The sequence below is a fragment of the Triturus cristatus genome, chromosome 11 (assembly GCF_964204655.1).
Source record: "Triturus cristatus chromosome 11, aTriCri1.1, whole genome shotgun sequence".
Taxonomy (NCBI): domain Eukaryota; kingdom Metazoa; phylum Chordata; class Amphibia; order Caudata; family Salamandridae; genus Triturus; species Triturus cristatus.
In genome coordinates, this window is record NC_140594.1 from 1,123,461,000 (window position 1) to 1,123,475,396 (window position 14,397).

The 14,397-nt window shown below is 43.8% G+C and overlaps 1 protein-coding gene across 2 annotated transcripts in view; it reads left to right on the forward strand.

Moving 5' to 3' along the window:
- ECEL1 (endothelin converting enzyme like 1) overlaps positions 1–14,397 on the forward strand; it is a 565,411-nt gene that overhangs the window by 51,083 nt on the left and 499,931 nt on the right. The window lies entirely within an intron of this gene.

Genomic DNA, 14,397 nt, shown 5'->3' on the forward strand with positions numbered 1-14,397 from the left:
CTAGCTTTCTGCCAAATTTGGTGTAATTATATTAAGTTGTTTTGGCTGTAGCGCAGTTCAAAAATCCATACGGAAATTGCATTGGCAAATTGTATTTTTAGATCTACCCCTTTTTTTTTTCTCGGTCCCCGCTTGACTGATAACCCCAAAATATTTCAGGAAAGAGTTGAGGTGGAAAGAGTTGAGGTGGATGAACTTTTTGGGGAAACGTTTGGTGAAGATTTGCCAAATGGTGATAAAGTTATTAGTAAAATACAAAAAAATCCATTTCCTATGGTATCCTGTCCTGCATGCTGCCAATCAGCGGCAGAGGACACGCCCTGCATGTCTTTTGGCTCGGGGACACTGCGGCGCGCAGATCGGGCCAAATATAAAATGGCCATGAAAATCATTTTATTGCCACTTTGTTTGTCACCCGTGGCTCACAGCGGGCAGTGGGGCGATGCTCCCCGCCCTCGTGGAAAAAAATGCAGCTGGCTTAATGTTTTGTTTTGCTTGAAAGCATTCAAATGTTTACTATTGCCTCGAAATAAGATTCATTTTATAACATCTGCACAACCTTGCCAGCTCAGTTTACATCTGTCACCGAGTAAAATTACCTTTAGAAAAAGTGTAATCGTTTTCAGATGTTTTCAGGAGGGGATACTTTCCTCTTTAGTGTAAGAACCACTTTTCAAAGTTTAATTTGTTTTTCATTTGTAGACAGAGGCTTCTTTTTAAAAAGTGTATGTCAAGCCCATGACCTGTGTTAGTGAGGATGAGACAGGCCAAGAGAGGAGCACACATTCAAAGAGTGAGAGGATAAAAGAATAGAAGCTACGTTTAAAGTAGAAAGCAGTAAAAACAAGCATTGGCATAGCCAATAGGTCTCGCCTTTGGGACCTTATAAGTGTTTAGCCATGCAACAGTTGCATAACTAAATACTTATAAGGTCCCAAAAGCGAGACCTATTGGCTATGCAAATAGGCTGTGCGGCCGTGAAAGTGTTCGCGATCGCAATCACGATCAAACATCAAAGCGGCCGTGCAGCCGCGAAAGTGAAAGTAATCGTGGTAAAGCGCGGCGCTCGCGCCCGCTCACATACACTGTAGGTCCAGGCGGGCCTGGTAGCACTTTTTGGAGCCCTCTCAATAAGTCTCGCCAGACCAGCGCATGCGCTGGGTCAGGCGAGACCTAAAAAGTGCAGTCTTGTGAGGAGGTGCTGCAAGTCATGCTTTGCTGAGCTGTGCTCGTGCACAGCCCTGGCACAGTAAATGAATATGTATAGAAGCTGGCTCATGCCAACATAAACAGAATGACAGGTCACATTTTAGAGAAACACAGCATAGTGCCGAAGGAAACCATACCCAGGCTTAGTCATTTTAGAGGTAGGAGGGAATTAAGGCCAATGCAGTATGTTTAGGTTATGGTCACATTATCTAAAATTGATTTGATAGAACACTGTGTATTTATGTAAGTAAAACTAATGTGCAGTAACACATACAGGGCCCAGATTTAGCAACACTTTGCAAAGTCATCAAATGTAATGACAACTAGCAGAAAGTTCTGATTTGTTATTTACTTTCCAGCACAAAACTTGTATTCCACTAGAAAGTTGTCTAAAATGAATGCCAAGTAGCACTATGCACTACTATGCCCTACTTTGCACTACTTTTCATCAGGTTAGCATCCCATGGGTGGTGCTTGGGTGTTTCCTTGCATTCACCCATGGTTTTTGATGCATATCCCTATCTACTAATATGTATATCAAAGTAACACAAGAAGGGAGTGAAGAGGTAATGCACAAAAGAGCATAAGAGGTGGATACGTCCACCTCAAGTTATATTGTCAAAAAACAAAGGGATCCACCCTTATGGAAAGTATAAGAGTGTTCCTCTAGACTACGTGTGTCTCCTATAATGGTGGAAAGCACACAGCTTTGTTTAAATACCCCTCACCCACCAAAAGGACCCGTGGTGGCATGCTTCATCATCAGGGTCTTTCCGCCCCGATGTGGGACAGGGCGTACTGCGACCTACGACTACGTGGGAGCACTGATTATGAAAAACAATACTATGTGTGGTTTAGGATTGTGAGTGGAAGGGTCAGAAGTGAGTGAATGGTGGATGGTGAAAAATAAAAAAAATACCTGGCTTAGTGGAAAAAATCAATGTTAATGTACCTTTGAGCTGGTGTCGTTAAAAGTGGGGAATGAGATGGAGATACTATGCTTTAATGAGCAGGGTCTCCTGTGTCGACATGTTTCGAAGCCCTCCCCTGGCTTCTCATCAGGACCTAGAAGAGATCCCTTCTACACTCAAATAAAAAAAAAAGTGTATTTACATATAATCCTAACTAAGTGGTGCACACAAATTCTACATGCACAATATACTATACCCCAGTAGGTATACTGCTGAATGGGTTTCTTATATCGCCCAGCTAATGCCCTATGAGCCTATAAACGGGAGGGAAGGGGTACCTATAGTCACACAAATATCAAGGTTACCTCCTAACCAGGACACTGCCTCGCCGCGGCTCCGTGGAATGATACCAGCTCAAAGCAACTTTAACATTTATTTTTTCCGATCATGAAGCATGCCACCAAGGGTCCTTTTGGTGGGTGAGGGGTATTTAAACAAAGCTGTGTGCTTTCCACCATTGTAGGAGACACACGTAGTCTGGAGAAACACTCCTATACTTTCCCATATGGGTGGATCCCTTTGTTTACTAATATTTATATACAGAGCTTTGCACTCACCAATTACATCTCCTAGAGGAAGGTGCAAAAAAGCAGAAAAGTTTTCTTTTCACCAAACTTTTCTTACTTTGTATGCATGCTGCATATATGTGTGTGTTTTTTTTATAGCGTAAATCTAGCAAAAAGGCTGCTGCGAACTGTACTAGGTCAAAAGCAAGCTTTAAGTCGGCGAGTAATAGAAGAGGCAGTTGAGTTGTGGACGTTTAATGCATTATGATGTAGTGTTCTTGTACAGCACACATAAAAAGTGGTAAGTTTACAATTAAGTCTAAGCATGGTATTATGTCTTGGAAGTGTTGCCTTCCAACTAAAACCTCTGCTAGACTGACGCAAAATATTTGCAATATGATGCAAAGGAGTGTGCATAGTGGTAAGCAGCCAGAAAGTGCACCAGGGCTTAGGCACAGAGCCAGTTTTATTGCTTGCACTACATGAAAAATGAGTAAATTTGCTCCATCGTATTTAAAAGGAGTGTCTCCTTATGAGAGGAACTACTGAGTTTTTTATTTCTTGACTCTCCTTCGGGCGCAATCAAATCTCAAATCCTTGTGAGAGTTTCTGCCTGATGCATCATTCTGTATAATTTTTCAGCACACTGAATTGTCCACAGCAAATGAGGTGACACCTTCTGTCTTTTCCAATCAGCTCTGTGTGGGGATATAAAGTACCTACCCAGCTTGGGTGCTCAAGCGACCTGTTGGAGGGACAACAAACTCCTACTGGTGACCCCACGATAGAGGGTATGGCCAAGTACCCCAAAACAGACTGGCAAGTGATTGGGAATGACTAGAGCATCCCATGGAAGGATTCACTCATTGCCTCGTTCACTATCCAAGAATAAAAATCTCCTTGTCAATGTTGTTGATCAAACCAGTATCACACGGAGTACTGCAAATCCTCTTGTTGTAATCAATACTTTTCGCTAAATACATGCGTCTCACCGGAGAGATAATAATCACCCGGACCGGTTCCAAATGTATGCAGATGACATGCAAATCCAGTCAATCAGGTTGCCAAAATATTGCCTGAAGGATGCCGAAAAGATGGATGATGGATAATTACCTTTTCAGGAATAGATCCGGTTGAAAATTTAAATTTGGCACAATATGGCCAGGAGCACAATACTATATAATTGGCTCCAAGAAGAAGGTGAGGCCCGAACTCCATCACGGAACATTGGGATAATCTTTGGCTCAGGTCTCTCCTTTGCTCCCAAAAGAACACCATTGTCAAGAACAGAAACTTCCAGTTGACATTGATGATAAAAGTTCTCCCTCTCATCCTGCCAGATTGCTGAGAAAAAATCACTCAACAAGGTGGAACACACAGTGAAGCCTTTAGCAAGACGCCCTTTCATTAGAGCATACCCAGTGTGGAACAGGGGTACATGCTGTGTATAAAGTTGCACATATTCTATGATCCAGCTGTGAACAGGTTCATGGCCTACATACACATCTCTACGCATTTAATCACATTGTTAGACATGCTCTCAGGGAAACAAGAAATAGAATGCGCGAGGTCCAACTGAGGAGAATGCATTTTAGGGTGTCGCCGGTGCTGGAGGCCGGGGTGGCGGTGAGGGTCTGGCGGCAGTGGAGGCAGGAGAATTGGCCGTGGGTTGTGTTCGGCGAGGCCTGTTGGCAATCTCTAAGTCTTCCAGGGTTGAGTGCGAGGAGGGTGTTGGTGTCGTAGCAATGGGTAGTGGGAGGTCCAGGGTCCCTGGCACTGGCCACGGTCGCGGACGGGCGCAGACAGGCTTGCCTTTGGGTTGGTGGAGTTGGCCAGGATTTTGTTGTGGAGGAAGTTCCTCTTGGTGGCTCTGATCTGGTTGTGGTAGTCCATTATGGCGTCCTTGTAGGTGGTGTGTTTTTCGGTTGTCTTGGTGTTTCTCCAGTTCTTCTCCAGATGTTTGCAGGTGCGTCTGGCTTCTTGTAGAACAATGATGAACCAGACGGCTTTCCTGGGGCGTTGTCTGTCGGGGCTGCGTAGTGGGGAGAGCTCGTCTGCGCAGTTGGAGATCCAGGTGTGGAGTTCTCTGGCTGCATCGCTTGCGTCGGGTGCCCAGGTGTGGTTGTCTTGGGTGAGGGCGGAGTTAAGTTGCTCGTCGGTAACCTTGCTCCAGTTCCTTTGTGGTGGGCGTGGGGCTGGTTTGGGTGCCTTGGGTTTGTTGATGGCGAAGAGTACACAGTGGTGGTCGGTCCATGGCGGCTGCCTTGTGTGGCTGAATTGGACGCTGTTTCCTGCCGCGAAGATGGGGTCGAGGGTGTGACCTGCCCTGTGGGTCGGTGTGTTGACAAGTCGTTTAAGTCGGATGTTGGCGAGGTTGTCACGAAGGATAGTGAAGTTGGGGTCACTGGGGTTGTTGAGGTGGAATTTCAGGTCTCCAATGAGTATGTAGTTTTTGAGGCGCTGGCGTGAGGTGCAATGAAGTCAGTGATGGTGGTGGCTAGGATCAATACCAAACATACAAACTGATACCATACCTAGGGTTACATTTAGAAGGTCGATGAAGGCATCAGGTGGGTCTCATTCCCCCACTTTCTATAAGTTCTGTTATTAACCCCTCGGGTGCACGCGTGGGCCAACAGCCGTCGCGAGCACTGCCTCGGTAGTGCTGCGCACGTCTATTGGCCGACGCGGCACCGCCCACGCAATAAATCACCCACACCGTGGCAGACTTTACGCCGCGGTTTACGGGTTAAGATATGCACCACGAAGGAAGCATTGTCTGTAATGCATAAATGTATCCCTGCAGTTTCTCCACTTTGTCCTTGGTTCTTACAGAGAGAGGCTTGCATCTTCTCACCTCAATAATTTAGATAGTTAGATAAACACAGTAGCAGCAAGCATGGGTAATACAATGAAAAAAGCAGTCAAGATCCACAATTGCTAAGAACACCTTCTGCTACCTCTAATTAGGTGCAAGGGTTACAACTAAACCAGGCTAAGACATACATGCCATAAAAACCATTTCAGGGCAATCCCTGACACATATTTCACTTAAGCTCTTCAGAGGGAACATAGCTTGCATGATCAATTTGTAGTTTCATACCATAATACTTCAATATTTTTGGTTGGCATTTCTCACAAAGAGGTTAACTCTGAAAGGCTATTGAGCAAGAACAGAAAATATTCTACTTGGCCGCAAACGTTCATGGAACATTTTCCTTGTTCATAGCCCAGACAACCCGAAAACTCATTCATTAACCATTGGGATATAAAGTTACGCAGCATTCAAACATGTCAATAAGCTAAAATAAATTTTATGTATACATCCCAGGTGCACAGTCTCTGGAATTGTCACGAAAAAAAAAGACTTAAGGCTTTGTTTAGAGTTTGACGGACTCTGTACTCAATCACAAACGTGACAACTCCGCCTATTGGGAGTCGGCCAGCCCGTCAGCTTTCCATTGGCCGTCATTGGCTCTGTAGATGGGAGGCTTGCTCCAATGGCCTGTGAGATTGCTGGCTGTCAGAATAAAGGCATCAGAATGCCTGCCCTATTTAGGGATGACAGTCTGATTTCCTTTTTTCTGTCAGTCAGTGCCAGGGAAAACCTGGTGGTGGCAAAGAGAAAAATAAAAATAATGATCCCGCCCCCACGACCAGGTCTGGCAGTCAGTATGGTTTTTAGGCCCAGGCGGAATTTTTAATTCCGCTCACAGAATTGGAGGACCTTAACGACTGTGCATACTCTTTTAACCTGGAGTTACGGCCAGATTTCGCTAAATGCTGCATGGTGGAATTTTTTCTTGTTCGAGCAACACAATGACAATGGGAACAATGCAAGGCTCCAGCAGGTTAGCTGGCAAGCACACATGAGATTTGCTATCCCCTAGCTCCATTTCCGGTCACTAGGCAGCCCTCCAATGCAATTTTCTAACGCTAGTGGTCACGGTCAGAAGGCTGCTTCTCGAGTAGATTTTCTACTCCAGTAGCAGCAAAATCAACTCAAATGGCTGCATGCTTTTTGCGCACTGCATGTTGGCATTCACACTTATTTTTCAGTGCAAGGCGCGCTACATCAGTGTGACGTGCATTTTTTTTTTTAAACTATTACTTTGGGAGTTTGTTTTTGAAAGCAAAACGTTTGGTGGATGACAGTCAAAGCTGATGTTGGCCATCGAGCAAAGATTTGGTACAGCCAGATGAACTGTTGTGAACACGGTTCTTCTGTAGGTATGGAGATCGTATCTGGGCCAGGGGTGGTCTCTAAATTTGGCAGGAACTAGTCCGTCAGGGTTGAAGACTTAATGTGTAACTGTAAAACAGTAAACCAGCCCCTTAGACCATGATTACAAGTAGTGTTTGTTATTTATCAGGTGCAATAGACAGCAACTAATATGATTTTTTATCCTAAAGCGTGATATAACATATCAATATAATCTGCACGTCCCAGTATGTACCAGACATGCCCCTTCTCGATAAATATTGGAAGGTTTGACCTGCCAAAATTGATCCAGAGGCTGCAGTTCCTAATACATCCACTGTTTGCCGGGTGTGATAAAACCTCCAAAAGTCATCATTTGTACGCGTGCATTAACAGGAGTGCTTGGGCCACTCGTAAGGATTTGATAATATTTGTAAAGCGAGAACACCCTGTTACTTTAAATCAATGGAATACATATTTTTCATCTCTTCTAAATCCAGACACCAAAGCCTTTCTTTGTACTCCACACAAAACCTCTTTTCCCTATAAAACCTACTGGCTTTGGCACCGCTTGTTTAGTATATGGAGGGAGGAATGTATGTGGGTAATCTTCATGAAGGAAAGCAGGTTGCTGTATGTTCTTGTGAGTTTCACAGCTGTTGACTCTAGGGCGAAAAGTAAAAAATCATATAATATTTAATTCAAATTCCAAGGGCTATATCCGCACATGTTTAGTCATCAAAAACGATTCCACTACTTCTTTCCACCACCATTCAGATCCGTGTCCTGCAGACAACACAGAGATCTCTACAGCTGGAATAGCATCCCTGAGAACTACCCTACATGCTCAGCGTAAACATCAGGCCATAATGTCCCCAGCAGGGCATGCCCTCCAGCTAAAGGCAGAGATGACGGAGAGCTTCTGTGTTCAAACATTGAAGAATAGCTTATTGTCACCAGAGAGGAACCCCACAGAAGAGGCAGCAGGACCTACTTATGGTTTGACCCCAAGGCATCTGCTTCAAACATGGTGCAGCAGAGAAAGTGTTTAAAAGAAAAGTTTAGGGAGCTACAAGAAGTCTGAAGGGGGACATCAAGAAACTGTTATAGAAATCAGAGGAAGCATCACAAATTGCATGGAAGATCATGGCCCTGGAAGTTTTTGAGCAGAGAGAGTTGGATTTTTATTTATTGTTTTCTTATAGCGTGTTATATTTCTGGAGGGGTGTTTAGGCACTATACAACTGAAAGAGAACCCTTATATTCAATAGGATGAATCAGTACAATAAAAAGGAAAGAAATATGGCAAATGTATAGCTGCTTATGGTGTAGAAAGACAAGCGTCCGAATAGACGTTAGGGAAAGAAGTATTGGAGATGGAATGATCGGGCGGGGTTGCATAGAGTGGACTAGTGCGTGCTTCAGTCAATCCAGGAATAGATGGAAGAGACGTCCCTTTAGCTTATTCCTGGTGGAGATGAGGGACGGCTGAATTCCCTTCACCTGTTTCTTCTTACTGAAGACCTTACGGACGATTTTCCCATTTATTCCTCAGGAACTCTGGAAGTCGGTGATGGTAGCCCTTATTCTTTCAAAAATAGACTACTGCAATGCACTCTTTATGGGCATTGACAAGGCACAGAGGACGAAACTGCAATCATTGCAAAACGCCGCGGCACGATTGCTATTAAACATTCCCAAAGGGCATTCCACCTCGGCTGGTATAAGATCGCTGCATTGGCTACCTATCCAGCAGCGAGTAGAATTTAAGGCCCTCTGTTTGGTGCACAAGGCACTATATGGAGGTGTATCCGTGGATATCCAGAAACTGTTCTCATGGTACACTCCCAGCAGAAATCTTAGATCCACAATTGTGGGCCTCATTCATGTCCCCAAAATTCGTAGAGCAAGATAGGGAGGTAGAAGTCTGTCACATTGTGCAGCTAGACTGTGGCATCAGTTGCCTATCTCGATGAGACCGCAATCCAACAGGCTGCTTTTTAGAATAATGCTAAAATCCTGGTTGTTCCCCACGAACTAAGTCACCATTGTCAACAGTATAGTCCCTTCTTCACACTCTCAGCGCCAAGACGATGCGGCATTCGAGCGCTTTATAAAATGTATCTTCTCTTATCTTATCTTAGTGGACAAGAGTTCCAGGCTGAAGTCTCAGCCGCAATGAAGGAGCCGATCTGGATGGAAGAAGTTCAAAACCTGGAGGCTTCCATCCGCAGCACCTTATGGGTTTCTTCTTCCACCAGAAATACGCAGTGGAGACATGAGGTAGGGAGGGCTGTTCCGATGTAATCCCTTATAGGCAATACAGCAGAGCTCGATAGCGGTGCAGGCATTTAGAGGCAGCCAATAGAGATTCATGCAAATGGAGAAGGTATGCTTGAAATTTTGAGGATGAGGTAATAATTTTGGCTGTGGAGAAGAAATGAGTTTGATTGGAGTGATAGAAGATTGAGTGGCAGCTCTTACTAGTTTACTATCGTGGAAGCTGCAAGCCAGTGTCACAACTGAACACTATGGCTTTTGTGGTCAATCAGAAAGGCATCGGGCATTGACTGAAGCCGCCATGTAAAAGGGCTGTCGGACTTGGCCCTCTCTGCAGTGGCGCCCCCAAGCTTTTTGCCTTCACCCCATCTGTTTTCTGAACCAGTTTTGTTGACTTCTAGGACTCTGTGCACTTTACCACTGGCAGCCAGTGCTAAAGTGCTTGCGCTCGCTCCCTAAAACATAGCAAAACTGTCTCACACCCAACTGGCACGTTTAATTTACTTATAAGTACCTAGTAAAGTGCTACTGCAAGTACCCAGGGCCTGTAAATCAAATGCTACTAGTGGGCCTGCAGCTGCTATGATACCATCCGCTTAAGTATCTTTTTTTAAACCTGTCTCAGGTCTGCCATTGCAGTCTGTTTGCTATTTTAAACCACCAGTTTGACCTGGCCAAATGAACTTTTTGCTAGGCCTAAATCTTCTTTTTTAATACACATAAGCGTGGTGATCTAATGTTTAGTTATGATGCCCAGGAATGTTCACTGTAGGTTCCATATTCTTCTATGGAGTGTACATCTTTGAGATGTTGGCAGTTTATTCCTGATGCTGCAACAAGAATACATGAATAAGCCACAGCTCCTGATTACATACAAGTATTGCGTGTGTTGTATTGTAACAACGCCTAACCAGCTTCCACATTTGGGCGACAATCTTTTTCGAACCAACTAGCAAATGTGGTACAAGATGGAGATCGGTTGCTCATGGTACCGCCAAAGGCAGTGATCGCAGCGGATCACTGGAAATCATGGAGGGTGATTCATGCTGTATGGTGTGTGACTGTGTCGGCATTTAAGCAACGTTTGAAGTGGCTCAGTAAGCGCTGGGTTAAAGACATTTTGTTTGGACGTCTTAACGCCATAAATGGGATGTCGGCCAAGCAATAGTTGGGATCTCAGCCGAGTGACTATTGGGAACACTTTGGGCAAATGTTTTGGTGACAACGTACTTTGGCAAAGTTATGTATTGAATTTTGGAAAATTCCAAGAATCTCCACTTATAGTTGAAGTGCGCGCGCAATATAGAATGTAGACTGCCGTGTCTGGAAGTTGTCGGCATACTTCAAGCAGCTGGCGTGAGGAGTCCACGTGCGTCTGTGCGCGAGCACTGAGGCCGGCTTGTGAAGGATTGTGGGCGTCAGTGCCGCAGTCAGTGAAGCCGACACTATTGCGAGAAAGATGAGTTCTGGCCTAACGCCATCTTGTGGAGGTGCAGCAACGATGATGTGAGGTCATACAGTGATGCGCACAAGTTTGAGTCAATGGCAGCTATGCAGAGTGTGAATGCATCTCATCCCATATTTGTAGACACCAGGTCATCCTCCCATCAAGTGGTAAACTTGATATAGAACGTTTACAAAATATCTGGGTGTTATTGGGGGTAATAGATATTGCCCTGAAAGAAAAAGGTTTTGATTGGAACACAATTTGGGATTTAAAGTGCAGACAATTAATGAACACTTGCCGGCAGTCAATGAGGGTTCCGATGAGGAAAACGAGCTGGATGAGTACCAGGAGGCTGTGCGTAAATTAGAAAAGCAGTTTGACACGCAACCAAGCCTGATAGTAAATAGGCACAAGTTCTTCACTCGTGAGCAGCACCAGGAAGAATCAATAGATGCATGCGGCATCTTTATGTTATTTGGCTGCGGATTGTGAATTTGGGGAATTCACAGCTCAATTGTTAAGGGATCAAATTGTAGTTAGGTGTTGGGACAGGAGATCCAAGAGAAAATACTACCTTAAAAATCTATCCCTAGCAGAGACTATTGATATTGTGAAAAGTATGAAGATTTTGCATAAAGCATCTAAAGAGTTGGTGAGAAAAGAAAATTGTTGAGTAGGTGTTGTGTCTGCAAAAATATCTAGAGAACACATTAGGAGGAAACCAGGGTCTCCGAAGAAGAAACAAGTGCACAAAGTGAAGAAAAAATCAAATCCATTTTTCAAGTAAAAAAACATTTGCTTTAGGTGTGGGTTTCCAAATCCCACACCCACGGGTCTGCAGTGCCCAGTGAAAAGTGCAACTTGTCGAAATTATGTCAAGTTGGTCATTTCGCCAAGGTTTGCCAAAGAAACAAAAACAGAGAATGAAAGTGATGAAGAGTGGAATGAGGTGAGTGAAAAAACTAAAGGAGATGGTTTTGCTAGGCCAAACATGGAATATCTGGGTCATGTGATTTCAGAGAAAGGGGTGGAACCACATTCAGGATTAGTGGATGCCACCAGACAGGCTCCTGTTCCAAAAACCAAGGAGCAGGTCTCTTCATTAATAGGGGTTTGTGAGTTTTACTCAAAGTTTATCAGAGATTCAGACAAGACAGAAGATTTACAGATGTTAATCAAGAAGAATAAGGTGCTTGAGTGGAATGAGCGTTGCAACACGGAATTTGAAACAAGAAATTGGGTCCCACAAGGATTTAGCTCCATTTGATCCGAGTTGGCAGTACTTAATCACAGTGGATGCCGGGAACAGTGGGTTAGGGGCAACACTGTCACAAATGAGTAGTAAAGGCGAAAGGACAAGATTATTCGCTTCAAGAACACTGAGGGACAATGAACAAATGTCTTATGTCATCGAGAAGGAATTGTTGGCATGCTGTTGGGTGGTAGGATGTTTTATAAGTTTTCTGTAGGGAAGTAAATTTACCCTAATGATGAATCACAAGCCATTAGTGAATATAGTGAATGGTTGTGTTATTAAGGATCATACACCAAGGATAGTTAGATTATTTTCTAAGTTGCTGCAATACTACTTTGACATTCAACACATACCAGGTGGTAGAAATGTGAGGGCAGACTATCTGTCAAGATCACCTCAGGGGGTTGACATGTTAGACTTATCGCAAAATGAAGAGGATGATGAGGAATGTCCCATTGCTGCCATCGACGTGTGTTATGACGGTGGATTTGAGGAAAGTGAGTGGTTTGAGTGTTTGACGGCAGATGAGGTTCTCAAGCTGGTGCAGAAATACGTGGCAGGGGGATGGCCGAAGGAGAGGTGTTTACATCTCAGTTTACATCTATCTTTAAAGGTGGCTGATGAGATGACTCTGGAAAAAGGGAACGTGGGAATGAGAGGGGACAAGTTTGTACCACCCAGTCGTTAATGCAGTAGGATTATACGTGCTGGGCGTGAAGGTTATTTAGGTCAAATGATGACAAAAAAGAAAATAAGATCAGTGTACTGCTGGCCCAGTATGGATACAGAAATGATTCAAGCAGTCAGCGAGTGTGTAATATGTGCTACTAGTGACAAGTCTTTCAAGACAAATATTCCTCCACCTAATCCTGTTGAACTACCAGATGATCAAAGTTGGCCGTAGATTTTATTGGGCCCTTTAGGGTTCTTCTTGAAAGTTTAAAATATGCAATTGTTGTTGTTGACTGTTATAGTAAGTGGTGGGAGGCTGCGTTTGTGCACGAGCCAAATAACAAAGCTGTGAATTTTTCTAAGTCTGAAGATAATGGGAGACCGGGCCCAATCTACTTTGTCTATCCAAACCGCGCTCCATTGTGGTCGTCCATACTTTTCGACTTTGCCCAGGTCTCGCATGACTAGATGTCCGTGGTTGGCTCTTTGATCTTTTAGCTGATCTTTTAGTCTATAAACTTTAAAAAAGCATAACTCTGGTTCAACTGATTTGATTTTTGTTGTTTTGGTGTCAAATAATGTAAAAGAACGTAATCTATTTTTCTAAATTAGTGCAGGATTTTTCTTGTTTTCACTTTATTACTGTTTAAGTGATGAATAAACACTTTACACATTGCCTCTAAGTTAAGCCTGGCTGTTTTTGTGCCAAGCCACCAAAGGGTTAAGCACAGGTTAATGTAGTTACTTTTTGTGGTTCACCCTGACAAGGATTGTCACTGTTGCTTGAGTAGGGTTTCACTCCCCTCAGCCAACAACCCAATTTCTCACATGGACCTAAAAGAAAGTAAAGGAAACACAAAGACTGAGGCTCTTTCCAAGTCTGTCTCAGGAAGAGCTCGTAAAAAGGCAGAATCTTTGGATTTTCACTCTTAAGGCAGATCATACCTTACTAAGGATAAAGTGGATTATCATGAAAAAGCCAATAAAACAAACAAAATACTTGAAGGGGGATGATGTCTAGATTGGGTGAAGGAAAGCATCAGAATTTGGGAAATTTTATGGGCATCTAACTTGAACACCAGTGATCAGAAAAGAAGTGTGCTTAATTTGGTGGCATAAACCTATCGAAAACCTGAGACACATTTTGGGAGAACTTTGACCAGCCCATTGTTGTGAAGAAAATACTACGGGGGTGCAGGGCTCAAAAGATCCTAAAATGACTAAGGGATCTCAGAGCTCCGGATGAAGCCCCCTGTTCCTTATGTATATTTTTTCCTGAGGGTTGCTAAGTAACTAAAGTCAGTGTACAATAGAGAGGAAAATTAGTGCAGGGGTCCAAAGCTTTCCTTTGGTGCCTACCGCAAGCACATAGAATGCCCAAGGTGCTGAATACCAAGGCTACCTCATCTTGAGTCCACCTTGTGTCTCTTTCTTCTACAACCCTATTTAGCGTGTGTCTTCATCTCTCTCGTGCAGTTTTTTTTCACCCCAAATTTCTCAGTTTGTCACTGTTTTCTTATCCTTGTCTTTCTCCTCCATTCTACCTTTACTTCTTATCTCATTCTCTTGCCCTGGATCAAAGCTTGTTGATAAAAAAAATAAGTTCTAGTCCCCAAAAATGAATGTTGGTGCCGTCACCTGCAATCTCCATATAAATTAAGAACTGGGTGAGCCTATGGAGATGCTAAGAAGAACCTCTCAATTTTGGAGAATATGTAGAATACAGTCTTCCTGCTTCTCCTCAGCCTATTTGAGTAGTCGGAGGCTACTGAACCAACGATTGGTTAACTCCCTTCAAGCCCATGGAGGCGATGTAGAGGCAGTCCTCTGGTGTTGCCAGAATTTCATCTGGCCAT